At 48.0% G+C, this 7,757-nt stretch overlaps 1 long non-coding RNA gene across 2 annotated transcripts in view; it reads left to right on the top strand.

Moving 5' to 3' along the window:
* The first annotated feature begins 5,702 nt into the window (after positions 1–5,702).
* The window catches only part of LOC105865066 (uncharacterized), a 45,798-nt gene continuing 43,743 nt past the window's right edge, over positions 5,703–7,757 (top strand). For both annotated transcript variants that reach the window (XR_012920572.1, XR_012920571.1), the window contains exon 1: positions 5,703–5,946. This is a non-coding gene — a long non-coding RNA (uncharacterized LOC105865066). The remainder of the gene's footprint in view (positions 5,947–7,757) is intronic.

Below are 7,757 nucleotides of genomic sequence, written 5' to 3'. Positions count from 1 at the left end.
TTTACTTTCCACACTGCCTGCTCCCCATCCAACACAATGCACACACCCTGCGGGCAGTGACCACGTGTTATTCCCAGAGTCTATATCGGCTCCTGACACCAGGTAAGAACTCAACACGCTCTTGTGGAATGGGCGCCTGTAGTATGAGAGAAGTGGTGTTCCTGTTGGAAAGTGCCACGCCAGCACCCTCCACTTTCCTCTCCCCCTCGGTGCTAACTCTAAGTCGTTAAGTGTGTTCTCCTTTGGAAGAGTGTCCCACACCTGTCTCTCTGTCCCCGCCCACTGCCTACCTTCCCAGGGCCGCAGCTCTGATACCTGGGTTGTGACAGTCCTATAGACTCAGGTCGCCCCACTCCGACTTTGCACCCAGCCCTGCTGACATTCATCCCCCACTCCTGGGACAGCCACGTCCCTCTGTGTCTTCTGCTGTTCTCGGGGCTGAACCCAAGGGTCTTCCCCATGGAAACCGGAGGCTCTACTTCCCCGGCCCATAGACCTTGCTCCTCTCTAGGGCAGAGCCAATGTGGAGTGTGGACAGCTCCCTGGGGATCTATCGAGAAGACACGAGTGTCCACCCCTGAGCTTCACGAGCTCTCTGAAGGCAGCAGGGCAGGGTAGGTGTGTCAGGAGGGACTGGGGCCACAGCTAGAGGGAGCTTTCTGAGGACGGCTCAGGAGCAGGCTGAAAAGGGGCCCATGCAGAGCAGCTCTTGGGAGCCTTGGGCAAAAATTGCTGGAAGCACAGGATCAGAGCTGCTCATGGGTGGCAAAATAACCTTGTCCCTGGCTGTCACACAGCCACATGTAGCTGTCCAAGGGTGAGCTGGTGGGCTGTGTAGGAACCTGAGCAGGGAGAAAGCAAACTCAGTGAGATAGGACATTCTGGCGTTAGAGAGGGAGCAAATGCCACCCACAGTCGATGACTGGCCCTTCTCTTCCTAGCAAGAGCCAGGTGTGGCGAGGCAGGGGCTAGCCAGCAATTGCTCGTCCCTTGGAAGAGTCTCTATTTGAAACTTTATGTAGGCTGTTTAGGTAACAATGTTTAGAGACTTTTCTTATGAAAGACACCATATTTCCTGGGTGTCATTATCATTAAGAATATTTATTTGTTTTTAATAACAAATGTCTAAATTCATCTACCCTCTAGAGATCATTTCATCTTGTACTGTGTGCTATCTCAGCAGAAAAATTGCTTTTCCCCAAATGTGTCAGTTCTATTTTTAAAAAGGTTCAGTGACCTATTTCTGTAATTCTCACAGTCACTGAAAGAACAGCGGTCTATTTAGGCTGAGCTCTGTCACCGAAAAGCGGCCCTGCCAGGTGTTGCCTAGAGAGGCTCCATGTTGCTTTGTGATGGGGAAGCATAAATAAGAGGCGCATGAGGCCGGGCGCGGTGGCTCACGCCTGCAATCCTAGCACTCTGGGAGGCCGAGGCGGGCGGATTGCTTGAGGTCAGGAGTTCGAAACCAGCCTGAGCAAGAGCAAGACCCCGTCTCCACTATAAATAAAAAGAAATTAATTGGCCAACTAATATATATAGAAAAAATTAGCCGGGCATGGTGGCGCATGCCTGTAGTCCCAGCTACTCGGGAGGCTGAGGCAGGAGGATCGCTTGAGCCCAGCAGTTTGAGGTTGCTGTGAGCTAGGCTGACGCCACAGCACTCACTCTAGCCTGGGCAACAAAGTGAGACTCTGTCTCAAAAAGAAAAAAAAGAGGCGCATGGCAGCGCCCCGATCCACGGGGGTATTGCCAGGGTCCCTGAAACCATGGACGGTGCCGAGCCTTACACACACGTGCATACCTATGATAAAGTTCAATGTATACATTAGGCACAGTAAAAATTTAACAACAACTAATAATAAAATATAACAATTAATTCAAACAAGAGTAACTTGAACAAAAGCACTGCAATACTGTGACCGTCTGACAACTGAGAGAGCTACGAAGTGACTCGCAGGCAGGTAGCGTCTACGTTGTGGATACGCTGGACAAAGGGATGATTCACAGCCTGGATGGGGACAGAACAGGACTGGGCGAGATTTCATCATGATACTCAGAATGGTACACCATGTAAAACTTAGGCATTGTTGATTTCTGGAATTTTCCATTTAATATTTTCAGACCAAGGCCGACTGTGGGCAACTGAAACCTTGGAAAGTAAAACTCAGGATGGGGGCACTCTTGTGTTATCAGGGTGAGATCGTGATAGCCTGAAACATACACGTACAACATGCTTCTCCATTTTTTTAAACAATGTCATCATGACTATACGCCTACTAGGCAAACATTAGGAGATTGCTTAAGAATCCACCATTTCCTGGACAAAGAACTTAAAAAGGCAATTTACAGAAGAGGAACTACAACTCATCAACTGAGATGTGTAAGAGTGGTGAGCTCCTCCAGCAACCCAGGAAATGAGAATTGTAACATCGCCACTTTCCAAAACTAACTACGGCATGAGAAGTCAGAATAGCCACTACCCTTGGGTGGGGTGGATGAGGGGGAAGGGACCCTGGTGTGGCCTCTAGGGTTTTGGTAATGTTGTTTCTTGATCTGGGTGCTGGTTACTCAGGGGTGTTCACTTTGAGAAAATTCACTTGGGATTTGCGTACTTTTCTGAATGTATAATAAACCTCACTATAAAGTTTACATTTTTAAAATGCTCACTTTCTATTATCTTAGCAAAAAACATCATTTTTTTAAGTGATAATAGCCAGTGAAGCCATCTGAAGTTCAAATTTCACATCTTGCTAATCCCTCTTTGGGGAGCAATAGGAATTTAAAACTCTTAGAAGCATTCATATTTGTTAACTTAATAATTTTATTTCTGAGACTTCATCTTAAGAAATAACCCTAAATGCCAAAAAAAAGTTTATGTGTGCATATGCACTGCAAAATCATTTATAATAACAAAAAATTTATCATAGCAAAACATTGAGAACAATCTATCCAACTACAGAGCAATGGTTAAGCAAACTTTGATAAATTCACATGTTGATATTTTATGCATTCATTACAATAAGCTAAAGTGAGTAATGATGAAAGGAAACATAATATAGAAAGTAGGAAATTGTAGACACAATTATAGCTATGTTTAAAAAATTAAAATAAAACAGAATAACCTTAACCAGAGAAAATCCCTAGACTAAAAAAGTGAGGAATGCTTGTGTTTGGATAATGGGACTACGTATGATATATTTTCTTTAACTTACTTTCCTGAGTTTTCCAAATTTTATTTTATGAGCTTGAATTACTTTGGTAATTCAATGTTCAGAGTCAGCCTCCTGCGTGAACGTCAAAGTGCCGTCCACTCCATCTCAGAAGGTGCTAAGCTTTGGTTATCCTGAGTCCCCTGTGCCCTCGGCAGTCTGTGCTTTGGTGCCTAATGTCACCATTCCAGTCTGAGTGGAGCCAGGGATATTTAGGAGCAAACTAACTGCATGTCTCCTTTCTGGAAAGCTGACTGAAAATCAAAAACTGTCACCTTTTCTTTTTTTTTTTTTTTTTTTGAGACAAGGTCTCAATCTGTCACCCAGGCTGAAGTGCAGTGGCATCATCATAGCTCAATGCAGCCTCCAACTCCTGGGCTCAAGCAGTCCTCCCACCTCAGCTTCCTGAGTAGCTGAGAGTACAGGCATGCACCACCACACCCAACCAATATTTCTATTTTTGGTAGAGATAGTTTCTTAATATTGTTCAATCTGGTCTCAAACTCTTTTTTTTTTTTTTTTTTTTTTTTTTTTTTTTTTTGAGACAGAGTTTCACTTTGTCGCCCAGGCTAGAGTGAGTGCCGTGGCCTCAGCCTAGCTCACAGCAACCTCAAACTCCTGGCCTCAAGCAATCCTACTGCCTCAGCCTCCCAAGTAGCTGGGACTACAGGCATGTGCCACCATGCCCGGCTAATATTTTCTATATAATTAGTTGGCCAATTAATTTATTTCTATTTATAGTAAAGATGGGGTCTCGCTCTTGCTCAGGCTGGTTTTGAACTCCTGACCTCGAGCAATCCACCCACCTCGGCCTCTGAGAGTGCTAGGATTACAGGCGTGAGCCACCGCGCCCGGCCTTGGTCTCAAACTCTTGGGCTCAAATAAGCCTCCTGCCTTGGCCTTCTAGAGTGCTAGGATTACAGATATGAGCCACCATGCCCAGCCTGAAACTGTCACCTCTGAAGGACATACCGAAGTGGGGTGCAGGTAATTCAGGACGGAGCTTTATATTATGTGGCTGTAAAGAAGACGATTGGAAAGTTGTCTACTGGGTCTCCACATAACCTCAGTGCCTAGTTCATCCATTCATCTTCCACTGTCTGCTGGCTTTTCTAGTTCAACAGGAAATGTGGGACCCTGCTTCCCTCTCTAGATATCACCTCTCAGCCTCAACACCCTCTCGCCCCCAGGCCCAGACATCTGAAAGGCCCCTGGGCCTTCCCACTTGGGGGTCTTTCAGGTGCTTTGGAGTTAACGTGCCCCAAACCAGACTTATCATCCCTCTCATCTTCATTCTGCTTGGTCCTGATAGCTCAGTTACCCATTAAGCTCCCTGAGCTCACCACCAGGACCACATACTTGCCAAAGTCCCACTAAAACACAGGAAATCTGGTGGCAGAGGAGGGGAGGAGGGAGGATATTGGCTCCAAAATACAAGAAGAGTGTAAAATTAAAATTAACAAATATCTCTTTCAATGGCTACAAATGCAAATTATATCAGCTCCCTTAATTGTTGACTTTTGCTTTCATAAAAATTTCATCACATTTGAGAGCAATTTTTAGGTTAGGGTTTTCTCATATACAAGTTTCTGACTATTCATGGCCTTGAAAGAAATCATAGGCAATATATATTAAATTAGTTTTTTTGCAGCCAAATAATTTTAAAAACCAAAGTTATAAGAGATCTCTCGGAAACAGCAATGCAGTGTACCTTTGATGTGGGCGGTAGGCATGCATTTCATGCCTGTTCCTAGGCGGGGCAGGGTCTCTAACGTAAGAGTGCCCGGGCGGGAGGGAGGTCTGGAAAGGGAAGCCATAGTTATTTCTTTCCTGAGGCAATAAGCAGCCCAGGAGCCCTCCTCCCGTCCCAGCCCTGGAGCTGCTCTGAAATGCAAATGTATTCCTGCTAACATCTTGCGTGGGCTCCTCAGCCCTCTTAGAGAAGTCCTGTGCCTCCTAGGCTAGGTGCATCCCTCTCCTGCCATCTCACCTAAGTCCTGTGCTTCCTGGTGTCAAACCCCTTTCCTCTTTGAATTGTAATTATCTGCCTGGGTCTGTTGCCCCGGGAGATCCCTAAGGGTAGGGACCACATCCTAGGGCTCTTTGTTTAACATTGCAGACATTCCAGAGTGATGATGAATGACAGGCTGGGAGGAGGGGTGGTGACACTGTACAGGGGTCAGGAAAGGGGGTGATGGAGGCCAGGTGAGCTGATCCAGGCTCGGGTTGAGTGGACAGAGCCCTCCCGTGCGGTGCTCAGCACACAGTGGCTATACCAGTCTGAATGCAGGTGAGGGGCTGGGAGACAGAAACCGGGTCGTGGCCACTAATAAGAGTGCGTGTGTCTTGGGGGGGTGGGGTTGAAGCCCCACAGGAAGTGCGGGCAGAGGGAGAAGGCAGAGCTCTGGGAAACCTCACCACGGAAGTGTGGGCGGTGGGCGGCAACAGGAAGAGGAGGAGGGAAGCTGTGGCAGGACTGGGAGTGACACCTGAGTGCCCACTGCCGCTGACCCGACGTTGAGCCAGGCCCGGCCCCTGTGCTTTGCATGGACACCCACTTTCCAGTGCGGAATCCCAGGCCCACACTGGCTGGGCCGCTCCCCAAGTCACACAGGAGCAGGGACTCGCGCCAGGCTCCACCCGGGCCAGATGGCCCCCTGGTAGGAGCGAGGCTGGAGCAGTGTCTGAGAGGAGAAGGCTGGAAGCCCTGCTGCAGGGAGCCCTGAGGCTGCAGGAGGTGAGGAAGGGACAAGGGCAAAAGGGTGTTTGCCATCTCACCAGGTGTATTTCGTATTTGTTTGCCACATCAAGAAGCAATAGCCAATTAATACTTCTATAATTTTGATGTCTTTTTAAAAAAGCCCTTGAATGTAGCAATAGAAACGTAGGCAGCCCTTCATTACTCTTTTAACTCTTCTTTAAAGCCGCAAGGCACATTGGAGGGCTTTGTGTTCAGTATTTCACCATATGGATTTTCTTATATTTTCTTTGCCCACAGATACGTTTGCAGAGCGGTGCTGCCTGCAGGTCCACTTGGAGACGGTCCCTCCTGGGCCCTTTGCTCTGCAGTTTTCTCCCCAGGCATCTGCCTGGCTGACTTCTCCCCTCCAGAGGGGCTTAGGCCACCTCGGTGAGCCAGGCCTGACCACCCTTCCAAATACTGCAGCTGGCCCCGCCCCGGGCGGCCGCCTTTCCCTGCTCTGTTTTGTTCTCTTTTCCACAGCAACTGTCACCTACTGTCTCTTTTGTTCCCTGACCTATCCCAGGGGCCTAGAGTAGTTCTGGGCACGTAGTAGGCTCTCAATTTTTATTTTTGGAGTAAAGAAAAGGAGCTATCTCAGGGGGCTGTGACTCCTTCATGAAACAGGAAGGGCTTCAGCCAACCCTTGGAAGACAGGAAAGGGACACAGGGAAGGCATTCCAGGTGGCAGAGTGACAGGAGCAAATGTTTGAAGATAGGAACAAGTCAGTCATCTGGGAGGCAACGAACAGGCTGGTTTGGTGGTGCCCAAGGTGTGGGCATCGAATGCCACGATGGGGAGTGTGCGTTTTCCTTTATAGGCAATAGTGGGGAAGGGGAGGACTATTGAAAAATTTTGAGCAGGGAAAGGACTCGATGCAAGTGATATTTTGGGAAGGTGAAGCTGGAGGCAGGGTGCCCATTGGGTGGGAGTGGTCCCTTTTGGATGTGCCTCTTACACCCCCATCTTTCTCCCAAGCATTCCAGCTCAGTCTGGGGCTTTCCTGTGCCCCATTTCCTCTGAGCTCTCACTGCTCCAAGGTACGCCAGAGCCAGAATCTGCAGGTGTGTTGAGCACCTTAGATTTGGAGGGAGGGGGCTCTGGGTCTGCCCTTTCTCTCCCGACGTGAAGTCAGGGGAGGCCTCGGCCATGGCCGCTGGTTAGAAATGGCATTCAGCACTTGGGATGCACCTTCCTGCTTCTCCATCTTCAAATCTGTGCAGTGGCAACACTGAAATTCCAAAGGAGTAAAAGACGTGAAGACCTTTGCCTGGTACATCAAGAATGTGGACAAATTTAGAACTGGAGCCTTGTGATACAATTGCGAGTCAAACTCTAAGAGGGGTAACAAGCCCATTAGCGCAGGAACCTGGAAACCGACGTTTCTGCTGTCTCTCCAAACCCACACGCACATACACACATTCATTGGGCCCTTGAAAGATCAAGGCCAACTGCAAAGCACCCATTCCCCAAGACTCCTAATTTATATTGGGAAGTAGCTATAAAGCTCCCCTTGGCCCCCAATCTTCCCTTGCAATGATAAAGAGCATGTCACATCACACTAAATGTGACACTTAATCAAAACCCATCTTCTTTAACAAACCCTTAACCTCCAGCACACGAGAGTCACCAAGGCCAAGGGACGAGACGGGGAGCCGACTCAGGTGGCACACGCTTTGATTAAGAAGATACAGATGTCCTTTTATTTCACTTTTATCAGAGTTGTAAAATTCCGAATCTGTCCCCTTTTTGATTTGACAACAGCACATTTCAATAGAGGTTGACACCAAAAAAAGACCAGGACTTG

The sequence above is a fragment of the Microcebus murinus genome, chromosome 8, assembly GCF_040939455.1.
Source record: "Microcebus murinus isolate Inina chromosome 8, M.murinus_Inina_mat1.0, whole genome shotgun sequence".
NCBI classification, from domain to species: domain Eukaryota; kingdom Metazoa; phylum Chordata; class Mammalia; order Primates; family Cheirogaleidae; genus Microcebus; species Microcebus murinus.
The sequence above is the reverse complement of the archived record's forward strand: the minus strand, read 5'-3'. Positions and strand labels throughout refer to the sequence as shown.